Source organism: Ahaetulla prasina, chromosome 2 (genome assembly GCF_028640845.1).
Source record: "Ahaetulla prasina isolate Xishuangbanna chromosome 2, ASM2864084v1, whole genome shotgun sequence".
Lineage (NCBI taxonomy): Eukaryota > Metazoa > Chordata > Lepidosauria > Squamata > Colubridae > Ahaetulla > Ahaetulla prasina.
In genome coordinates, this window is record NC_080540.1 from 191101872 (window position 1) to 191114012 (window position 12141).

The 12141-nt window shown below is 39.7% G+C and overlaps 1 protein-coding gene across 10 annotated transcripts in view; it reads right to left on the reverse strand.

Annotated features, from left to right (window-relative positions):
• ADGRL3 (adhesion G protein-coupled receptor L3) overlaps window positions 1-12141 on the reverse strand; it is a 673676-nt gene that overhangs the window by 515048 nt on the left and 146487 nt on the right. For 9 of the 10 annotated variants that reach the window (XM_058169767.1, XM_058169775.1, XM_058169764.1 and 6 more), the window contains exon 2: window positions 9407-9472. The exons of the other annotated variant lie outside the window; for it this stretch is intronic. The gene's annotated coding sequence lies outside the window, so the exon portion shown is untranslated. The remainder of the gene's footprint in view (window positions 1-9406; window positions 9473-12141) is intronic. 10 annotated transcript variants of the gene reach the window in all.

Consider the following 12141-nt stretch of genomic DNA (forward strand, 5'->3'; position numbering starts at 1 on the left):
TGTGAAGGTTGGACCATAAGAAAGGCTGAGCGCCAAAGAATTGAGGCCTTTGAACTCTGGTGCTGGAGAAGACTCCTGCGAGTTCCTTGGACTGCAAGGCGAACAAACAAGTCAGTTCTAGAGGAGATCAACCCTGACTGCTCTTTAGAAGGCCAGATCCTGAAGATGAAACTGAAATACTTTGGCCACCTAATGAGAAAGAAGGACTCACTGGAGAAGAGCCTAATGCTGGGAAAGATTGAGGGCAAAAGAAGAAGGGGACGACAGAGAACGAGGTGGCTGGATGGAGTCACTGAAGTAGTAGGCATGAGTTTAAATGGACTCCAGAGGATGGTAGAGACAGGAAGGCCTGGAGGAATGTTGTCCATGGGGTTGTGATGGGTAGGACACGACTTCGCAACTAACAACAACAACAAAATTTCTCTAAAACACAGGACATTACTAGAACTCCTGCTTTGCCTGCAGAATATCCCAGATTAAATTTCTGACTCTTCAGGTATAACTTGGAAAAATTGTGAGTCTAAGTGTACAATTCTTTTGACATAATATGGAAAAATTCCTGGGCTGTCCTTAATTCAGTTCTTGAGCCCCAATAAGCATACAGAGTAATAAATGAATTCAATCCCAAACAATCATTAAGACAAAAAGGCAATGCATTCAACAAAGCATTCTGGATTGCTCCTTCTCTGACATGCCTATAATAGACAGAAGAAAAGTTTTTGAGTTTACTTTGCATGTGAAGATGCTTCATCCAGTGCTCGCTCTATGAACAAATGCCTCTTCTGGGTACTAAATATGCAACATGAAGTGAAGCAACTCAGCCAGTCACTCTGCTCTTCAGAGGCTTCTTAGAAGCAGCATCTAAGGAGTTCTTTGTTTGAAGTATCATTGAAGCAAAGCACTCCTTTGAAGCTTTGCACAGCCCTACGGGCTTCATGCTGGAAACCACAGATTCACTCTTTTTAACTCCATAAGAAACTATTGTTGCTGTATCTACAATGATTCAGTTGCAGCATATATTTCTAAGGTGTTAACAGCCAAAGTTGGATTCCTAGAAGCATAGGATAGTCACATGTGTTTCCATTAAAATCAGGGCTCTCAAAGTCATAAGTGCTGCAGGAAGCCAAGATCATTAGCCTGAAGGCAGAGACACTGAAGCCTTTTCATATATTGGTGCAGAAGCTGTTCAAGAAGAAAGAAATGGAAATGTTTTACAATAGCTCAGGGATGTCAAACTCGATTTCATTGAGGGTCACATCAGGGTTGTGTTTGACCTTGGGGGAGGGGACAGGGTGTGTGTGGCCAGCTCGATGTCATTTGTGTCCGAGTGCTGGTGGTGGCCCGAGCATTCTGCCAGCAAAAACGGGCTCCCAAGCTCCGTTTTAGGCTGTGACAGACTCCTGCAACCCTCTGCCAGCAAAAATGGAACTCGGGAAGGCCACTCGCCCTCTGCCATTTTCATGGCAGAGGCACTGTGGGCCGGTCCTTTTGTCGTGTCCCACTCCTCCGCTGACGGCCGGGTCAGGGAAATCCGAATCAGGCTTGCCTCTGCAGCTCTGCCCAAAGTCCTAGCAAAGTCCTCAGAGCAGGCAGGAGACCAGAAAGTGACTTCAGCAAGATAAGTTCGACTTTGCCTGACTCAGAGACTGCCAGAAAGCAGATCCTTTATATAGGCCATGGGGTGTGGCTCCATGACTCAGCACTCATTAAGGCCTGCCCCTCCCTTCCTTCTGTTGCCTCCGCCTATCCAGTCTTCTGATGCGAGGGTCACTCCAATCAGCAGCTGTTGGAAATAAACTTTCCTCAGGCTCACATGCTGTGGAGGAGGGGGAGGGGTCTAGCTGCTCCGTTTGCCTGGGCACGGAGCCAGGGCTGGGGCCGGGGGGTGCTCCCTCCTCTGCAGCCTGCTTGGGCATGGAGCCAGGGCTGGGACCGGGAGGCATACATTCCTCCATGTTCGGGAGCAGATAAGAAGGCCCTGGCTGCTGTGAGAGCGGGCAAGACACAACACCTTTGCTGTTTCCAGGGTGGCCCCATGGGCCAGATCTAAGCACCCCACAGGCCGGATCCGGCCCCCAGGCCTTGAGTTTGACACCCCTGCAATAGCTATTAAACAAATTTATTACATAAATTAAATATTTTTTTAAAAAAATCTGTGAAGCAGCTATTTACAAAACAAAGCTGCAAAATAGCCATTTATTTTGGCCACTGAGTTGGTGCCATTTTTCATAAAGCAAAACTTCAACGTTTTGTTACTGAATTAATATGCAGTATTTTTTAAGATTATATCTAAGGTGATATAATATAGGAAACTCATCCTACTAAGAGATGCCCATATCTGTTTCTGTTTTCTTCGGTTTTCTAAGCAGAAAGATCTTTCAATTCCTGAATGTTTTGCTCATCTACTTTCCATTCTCTTTCTTTGGTTCATAGACTCCTTCCTTTTTTACCTTTGCCTAACAGAAAGACTTATGGTTGGTTGATCACTCATTGATGCTCTGATTCTTTGCTTGGTAAAAGAAAAGCACTGCGCAGGGCTGCTTCTGAACCTCTCCTCTTTGGCTGTTTCCTCCTTCCTTCTTTTAGGCAGCCACAGCCACAGTCTCTTGGCCTAGTTTCCCTGGCCAGACTCCCTACTGTCTCTGCCTTGATAGCGCCAGCACTCCCTCAGAAACAGAACCCGCCTCAGATTGTGAGAGCAGCAAGGGTTCCTGGAGGGTGACATGCTCATTGGGAAAAGCTTAGCCCATCTATCCAAGTCCTGCTGTTGTTGGGAGATTGGATGGGATAGATCAAAGCTTGAAGCCAGTTCTTTTTCTGAAGAGCTTCCAATCGCCCAGCCTTCATATCTACAGAATCTCAGGGCCCTGGCCTTGCTGAGAAGCACCTGCAGATCCCACAGGGTACCGTTCCAGGCTGAAAAAAATCTCTTGGAGGATTACATTGCAGGCAAAGGGTTGCATGTTTGAATCCTGAACTAGATAAACTTTTTAATCACCAGATTAATGTGGTGCACAGATATAACAGACAAAAATATCAATAGCAGTACAGTTAAAATAGTATTATAAAGTGTAATTTGTACAATTTATCCTTAGTACTGTAAATAATTTTGAAATTTCTCCAGCTAAACTTTCATTAATCTTTTCTAGGAAATCAAGAATTTTGGCACCATGAGTATTTGGTACTATGAGTCCTGCCTTCTTGCCCTGCCTTCTGGTGGTTTGGAAAATAGTGTGATCTCCTCTTCTTTGTGGGAGCTCCTCAAATATTGGAACGCAACTATCATGTCACCCCTAGTCTTTCTTTTCACTAGACTAGAAATACCCATGTGCAATTATTCTTCATGTGTTTTAACTTCCAGGCCCATAATCATCTTTGTTGTTCTTCTCTGGCACTCCTTCCAGAATCTCAACATCTTTTTTATATTGTAGCGATGAAAACTGGATGCCAAATTCCAAGTGTGGCCTTATCAAGGCATGATAAAGATCTAATAGGACTTTATGTGATCTTAATTCTATCTCTCCATTAATACAGCCTAGAATTGCATATAATATATGGAAACCTAGGCTGCATTAACATAATGTTACATTACATTACATTACATTAATGTAACATAATAATATATATATATATATTTAAAAGATTGATATGCTGATCTATGACCATGATATAATTTGATTTGATTTATAAAGGATGCACTGCAGCATAATTCTGATTTTCCATTCACCATGTGGAGAGAGATGCCTAAGAGCAGATGGAAGGCTATTACAGGCCAATGTAAAAGCTGTTCTGGTATTCTGGCATGTAATATTAAACAAATAATGAGCAAGTACAACAATTTTCAATGGTCTCAATTAAAGGAAGATGTGCTTAACTGAAATCACTTTGGAGAATTATTTAAAGAATAGTTTATCCTATTCAAAACCCACTGAGTTTGGCATATTACATGAAAGCCTACAATACCTTTAAGTGCAAATACCGTACTTTTTGGACTATAAGACGCACTTCCCCGCTTCCCCAAAAGAGGGTGGAAATGTTAGTGTGTCTTATACAACAAATACAGCCATTTTGGGCCTCCCAAAATCCCACCCTGCGGAACCCCGTTTTTGTGAAAAACAGGCCTGTTTTTTGCAAAAAACAGGGTGAGCAGAGACTTTGAGAGGCTCCTCTCAAAGGGCAAAAATGCCCCAATTTTTGTGAAGAACAGGCCCATTTTTCGCAAAAATGGGGCACACCAGAGGGTTTGTGAGGCCTGCAGAGTGCTCCTGGGGGCTGGGGAGGGCCAAACACCCCCCCCCATTTTTGTGAAAAATGGGCCTGTTTTTGGGCTCCCAAACCTCCCACGTGTTGCATTTTGCCCTCCCCAGCCCCCAGGAGCACTCTGCAGGCCTTCCAAATCCCCTGCGCACCTCGTTTTTGTGAAAAACAGGCCTGTTGTTTGCCCATTTTTTTCTTGCTTACCTCTTCACAATCTTGGAGTGTCTTATACACCAGTGCATCTTATAGTCCAAAAAATACAGTAAGCAATTTCCACCAGGAAGACCGGAATTTATCAGAGCAGTCAAAAGGTATGCATTATTAAGCCAAGGGGTAACATATATCATGTACACTCAAGTGTTCATTGATGCCATTGATGCCTGAACAACTGGATTTGGGAAATATTGCAGAAATAAAACGTGTCTAATTAAACAGCATCTAACAGCTCTATGTCTTTCTAAGCAGATATTTGAAAGCCAATGTTATTTACTTTGGCTTCAAACATTTTTAATCTATTTCTGATACGAAAAAAGTCTAAGATGTTGACTACCGTCCTTTTTACTTTAACATATTGGCCACCTTCCTTTTTTACCACTTTTAATGACCAAATTTTGGCACTCCAACTGCCTCTAACACAGGAAAAATATCTATTCAATAATGCTTCCATTATTTTGCTATTTATATTTAAATTTTGGAAGGCTCTTTAAAAATACTATTTTTTCTCATAGTTAATAAACAGATAATTATACATGCAGTGGGAGGCAACTGACCCCAATGCTCTTTTCAATCCAAGGGGCAAAGTTGAGGTAATAGCTAAATGGCAGGTGATTTTCCAGATCTCTGCATTTTTCCGCCATATCATTGATATAAAACACTGAATAGCAAAGGGCTAAAATACAGTCTTGTTAAACACCCTTGGAAGTAGGCACCACAGCAGAGAGCTGACCTTGGCTGTCAATCTGATTTGAACATAGATGTTATCATGCAACGTTTTAATAAGTGCCAGCAGCAATCTCCAATTTGTTCTTCAGTTGTCTAGAAACAAAATCAAAAACTGTTTTGAAGTCAATCAATGCCACATACAGAGCTCCTCTGGGAACTGATAAATATTTTTGATATGTTGTAAAACCAAGCACAATTCCATGGTATCCCACTATTCATTTTTTTAAAAAAATATTCTAAAGCTAAAAAAATACAGTAATGCTCTTGAGTTAATTTCCATGAAAATTGGTTCATATTATTCTAACACCCATGCACTGAATCTGGTGCAGATAGTTTGGATCTTGCTAGGAGACAGCAGCTCAAAAGTTAGTTACATTAATTTCTTGCAAATAGTCTTCTGACGGTAATTAGCAATTGTCAATTTCTCTGAGGAGGTTAAAGAGAATAGAAATTAAAGTAAGGACAGAGCTCTACTGATCTTACACTACATAAATTGCAACTCCTGCAGACTGCATGGGTGGAAATGTAAATAAATTTGTAGATATTTGGTTGCAATGCTCAGTCAGGGTTTTTGACTGAAATATTTTAAAGAAATTAAGAAAAATCACCTGACACTATTTGATAATGAAGCCTCAAGTTACCATATATACTCGAGTATAAGCCGAGTTTTTCAGCACATTTTTTGTGCTGAAAAACGTCCCCTCGGCTTATACTCGGGTCTATACGGCTTATACTCAAGTTTTTTTTTTTTTAAGCCCCTCGGCTTATACTCGAGTATATACGGCTTATACTCGAGTTTTTTTTTTTTTTTTTTTTCACATTTTACCGGACTGAAGCCCTGCCGGTGCAGTGAGAGGGCGGGGCGGGGGAGCCGCCAGCCTTCTCAGCTGAGGGAGGGAGGGTTTCCCCAACCGGTAGGTGCCTCATTTCCCACCCTCGGCTTATACTCGAGTCCCCAGTTTACCCCAGTTTTTGGGGTAAAATTGGGGACCTCGGCTTATACTCGGATCGGCTTATATTCGAGTATATACGGTAGTTTGCTATCTATATTTCTTAATACAGAGAAAATGATCAAGCACAAGATACTGTGCTTTTGTTTTACCCATTATGGTTCTTACTGCAAAATACTTAAAAACTAAAATTTTTCTCCCAGATGATGAAAGCAGTCCAGGTCAGAGAGTATTCCTCATTACTGATGAAGTATAGAATCCTCACAAGTAGATCTGGAAATGGTCACCAAATTTGCAAGGAAACTCATCATTGGTGGAACAAAAATCAAAAAGAAGAATTTAATTTATGAGAAAACATGCAGTTGGAATGTGGAAAGTGAGAAGCATGAACAAGGGAAAAAACAGAACTTAACTGTGTTAAACTATATGTTTTAGGAATAAGAGAACTTAGGCAGACAGACTGGATCACTTCAACTCTGATAACTACATGATCTTCTGTTCAGGGCCTGTGATTGTATGAAAGAATATGAGGCAATGATAAAAACAGAACACTGTTCAGCAATAAATCAATAAAAAGATAGCAGAATTAGTTGATATAAAAATTAAACAAGAATGCACACTTCTGTTTAGATGCAGAAAATGAATTAAATAAATGATAAGAGGTCTTAATGCAGCTTCAAGAAAGGGATAATGTGTAATTGGAATGTGAAAAGTGGAAAAATAAAGGAAATTGAAATTATAGGAAGATTTGGAATAGATAAATGCATTAATTCAAGAGATAGGTTAATAAGACTTTTGTTGTTAATTGCCTAACTCCACTTCTGTGATGGAAGTGGAGGACTCTGATTCTGAAGAAACTTCTCCACTTGACACTGTGGAGTATCAACCTTAAAGGGCACCAAGTCAGGAATCACCTGAGGCTGCTCAAACACAGGTACCATCAGAAAAGCAGATGATGAGACATAGACCCCATGGACTCCTTGGATTAGAGTAGAATAAAGACACTCAGTAAGGGTCCTTGCCAAGCAACTAGCCTAATTAAAGTTAGCTGGCTGCAGCCTGATTTAAGAAGCAGTCCTGACTCATGTTCCTCTGTTGGAAACAATTCTCTGATCTCCTGCTCTGGCTTATTGTTTCTATGATTCTGCTTATGATTCCTGAAACCTTGACCTTTGGATTGGCTGACTTGATCTCTGAATTTTGGAATAGATTTGACTTCTCTTCTGTGGTGTCCCTACTGAAAGTGATACTATGCAAGCAAACTTTCTTTCCCAGAGACTGTTATGATTTACATTTCTTTCCTTGTCTGCTATTATCTACTTAAGGTAAAGGTAAAGGTTCCCCTCGCACATACGTGCTAGTCGTTCCCGACTCTAGGGGGCGGTGCTTATCTCCATTTCAAAGCCGAAGAGCCAGCGCTGTCCAAAGACGTCTCCGTGGTCATGTGGCCGGCATGACTCAACACCAAAGGCACACGGAACGCTGTTACCTTCCCACCAAGGTGGTCCCTATTTTTTCTACTTGCATTTTCACGTGCTTTCGAAACTGCTAGGTTGGCAGAAGCTGGGACAAGTAACGGGAGCTCATCCCGTTACACGGCAGCACTAGGGATTTGAACCGCTGAGCTGCCAACCTTTCGACCGACAAGCTCAACGTCCTAGCCCCTGAGCCACCGCATTCCTATTATCTACTTAGCCTTGAGTAAATTACTATTTTCATCTAGCAACTGTGTATGAGTTTAAAACCTGAAAAAGGACAGCTTCAAAGAACATAAACACCAATTTGTTGGAAATGCAAAAAGTCCTACGGAACATACTATCATTTATGGTGGATGTGCACATCCGCAAATAAATATTGGATACAAATTAGAAAATGGCTGGAAGAGATAATTGAGCAACCCATAGACTGGAAACCGGAGTTATTCTTATAGGGAATATTCACCACAAAATACACAAAAGAAATACACTACTTAATTCTACACATACTAATGGCAGCAAGAATAACATACGCACAGAATTGGAAAATTAACAATATACCAAAAGAGGAAGAAACGATAAGAAAATCTTGGAATGTGCAGAGATGGACAAATTAACGAAAGAGATAAATGAAAAGGAGGAAACAGAATATTACTTAGTATGGAACAAATGGTATGATTGGTTAGGGAGTAGAAACAGTAAATAAGAATGATTGGGAAGACGTCATAAAGAGAATAATGTCAGTAAAACAATATATAGTTATAATATTATACATGAAGGTTTGCATATATGAATAAGGAATAAGGGGACTATAAAGATAAAAATATGTATAGAAGGGTTGGGGGGAAATGTACAGGACAGAAGAACACAGATTTGAATCTGTTGTAAAAAAGAAATATATGTTTTATGTTTGTGTTTGTTTTGTTTTTAAAAAAGAAATAACAATAATAGGGGCCGGGATAGCTCAGGCAATAGAGAAGCCTGTTATTAAAAACACAGAGCCTGCAATTACTGCAGGTTCGAGCCCGGCCCAAGGTTGACTCAGCCTTCCACCCTTTATAAGGTAGGTAAAATGAGGACCCAGATTGTTGGGGGGGCAATAAGTTGACTTTGTAAAAAAATATACAAATAGAATGAGACTATTGCCTTATACATTGTAAGCCGCCCTGAGTCTTCGGAGAAGGGCGGGGTATAAATGTAAACAAAAAAATAAAATAAAATAAAAAAAAAATTTATTTAAAAGAAAGAACATGAACATAGATTCTACAGTTAGATACCACAAAATGGACATTGGAATCAAACAGAAAATAGATCATGGAGAAGTTCAATCTAATCAGCCAGGACCAGACACACATTGTATAATAAATCATGATATACTGCTGTCAAATCCATAGGCTAAGTATAGAAAATTTTAACAGCAGCAGGTTGTACAATGCAAAACGAGTAAGTGCAATGAGTGAATCACTGCAAAACAGACTCCTCACTTACAAGAACAACAACATGATCACATTGTTTCATTTTGCTTCATAGCCCTCACAGCTTCTCCTGCAGCACCTCCCCAATCATGTGTCCTTTGAACTGCTCACCAACAGATCTATCAAGAAATGCAGAAGGTACACAGCATACCTCCTCTGTACTGCAAGTGCAGAGGTTGCCTATAAGTTGCCTATAAATGTATAGTACAATTTGATTAAATTTATGCCATTCCAAAACATTTTGCAGTACTAGTAGCTATTGTGTATACTATATTTAAGTCCAGCTATAATATATAACGTAATTTACCTGTATTAGTTCTTTAGCTGCTCGAAATCCATATATCTTTTCTGCAGGGTATCAAATTCAGCATTTCTGAAGGAAAAGGAGAAAAGAAAAAATTATGCTTTCATACAAGGGACTCCAATAAATTCTCACAATTATAGACAAGCCTTCAACCTTGCATGTAGAACACTTGAAACAATTATTCCCAGTGTACTCACACTGTTTATCTTTGAAGCATTATGCGGCAATTGTATTTCAGAATTGTTTTTCTTAGAGACTTGTATACACCATAATAGGAACTCTTATGAAATATATGTCTTTCCACATAAAACCCAGAATGGGTCAAATAAATCAGACTTACCAACTAAACGGCTAGATAGTTATAATGCAAAAATAACTCTGAACCAAATCTACCATTTGTACATGAATACTTGCTGGAACTGATGCCATTAATTGAAAAGCTGTATTAAAAATTCCTATTATTTATTTTGTACAACAGTCAAATCAGCAAAATACAACTGTTCTAAAGTTATACAGAAAACCAATGGTAAACTTGAATAACAAAATATGTTCACCTATTTGTTCTGGACATCTCTAATCACCTCTCATCTGAAACATACCCATGAAAGTTAATATTTAAGCTGAGTCAGACCAACCATATCATCAAATGGGATGGGTGAAATGATCTGTAAAATTGCCCTTTTGCTTTCAGATAACCCTCATCTCTGGCAAAGCAGGCGAATGGTACATTCCTGTGTCTTCTAAGAAACTTTAGTACACTAATGGAATGCAAGAATAGAACAGACTCTAGTACATGCTCCATATGCCTTTTAGGATTAAGAAATGGAAAACAGGAAGAATATCTTGCAGCAAGTTAAAGGCAAATACTGTAGAATACATCTTCCCTTTGTTTAATCTTCTTTACTATCCTCACAGTTCTTTTTTAGCTGTTTCGTAACTTAATTGTGATTCTCAATAGGCTTCTCACAGTATCAAAGTTCTTTCATTGGGACTAAATTAAATATGTCATATGATAGTTCTTTAAATGTGCCACTATTTCAAAAGCAAAAACCAAATTCAGAAGAGAAGTGTTAATCTTTTAACCCACAATAGAAATGATATGTGGGAAATATTCCAAAACACATTCCTTTGATTTTATTAAAAAAAAATCAGATTAATAATATCAATATTGGGGCCATTTTGACCTAAGTCAGGAAGAATTTTGTGAGAAAGAAATATACTCAGCCCATATTATGCTCCTCTCATTGTCAATTCTGAAGCTGGCCTGACTGAGGCCATCTTGGAAGCTTGAGCGTTGCCACTCTGATGATGAAGGATAGAGAGGGGGGAATAGAGATAGTTGGGGTTTTGTAGCCAAAACAAAATAGTTTCCCCTGAGAACCAAGGACATTTCCACAGGTGGCTGAAGAGAGGAGGAGTGAAGTTTCCAAGCAACTGGACAGCACCTTGATTGGGCCCTGTGACTGATGGGTTGGGAAAGGGGGGGAAGCTTTTACTTTTAATTAGGTGAAAACCATGGGAACCTTTAGAGTTTACAGTTTCACCAGACTGTGCCAATATGATATATCCAATAAAATTGTTCTTTAAGGAATCTACTTGCCTCAGAGTTCTGTTTGCTATGGGTATATTATTTGGAACCCTGACACTGACATGCCATGTTACTATTAACATGCTACATGAGGCTGGATTGGTATAAGATAAAAGTTGGGTATAAAAATCCAACTAGACTTTTCAGAATGCACCCAGTTGTTCTCCAATTGCTGGCATTTAATCCTGAAAGAAAGTAAGGCTGGAAAAAGTTCGGATGGAGTGATTTAATTGGAAGCTGATTTATTCAAATACCATCAAAATATATACAAACAAAGCAGGTTCCCTCTTTCTCCATTTCTAAAAGAGACACAAAGCAGCTGCACTGTTTCACTTTGCTTCTGAGGCTTCCTTCAGCAATTTCTGCAGCACTGCATTGACATTTATGAATGGCAATTCTCATAAATCTTTGTTCCATTCTCCTGAAAAAGGAAAAGGTTATAGCAGTTGGGGTCTTCCTCATGCAAAAATATGAATAAATGAAGCTCTGTTTTTCTAAATCTTACTCTGGATCCAAGAACTGCCTTTATTTTTATTTATTGTGCCTTCAAGTCAGTGTTGACTTTTGACGACCGCTTGGAAAAGTCCCTGCAGTTTTCTTGCCAAGATTCTGCAGAAGTGGTTTGCCTTTGCCCGTTTCCTAGGGTTGAGAGAAGGGCACTGACTTGGTGCCTAAAGCAGAAGAAGAACTCATATCCTACCAGTTTCTAGCTTGGTACCTTAACCATTGCACCAGGCTGGTTCTCCCTGAACTGCATAGATTATCTTAAAAGAACCACAGCCAATGGTTTATGGTTTGATAATTGGTTTCATTTATTTCAGCTTTCAGCAGAGATTAGGAGATATTCTAATAACCATGGCAGACATGGAGATGTTAATAATAATAATAATAACAACAGAGTTGGAAGGGACCTTGAAGGCCTTCTAATTCAACCCCCTGCCCAGGCAGGAAACCGTACACCATCTCAGACAGATGGTTATCGAACATCTTCTTAAAAATGTCCAGTGTTGGAGAATTTACAACTTCTGCAGGCAAGTTGTTCCAATTATTAATTGTTCTGATTGTCAGGAAATTTCTCCTTAGTTCTAAGTTGCTTCTTTCCTTGATCAATTTCCACCCATTGCTTCTTGTTCTACCCTCAAGTGCTTTG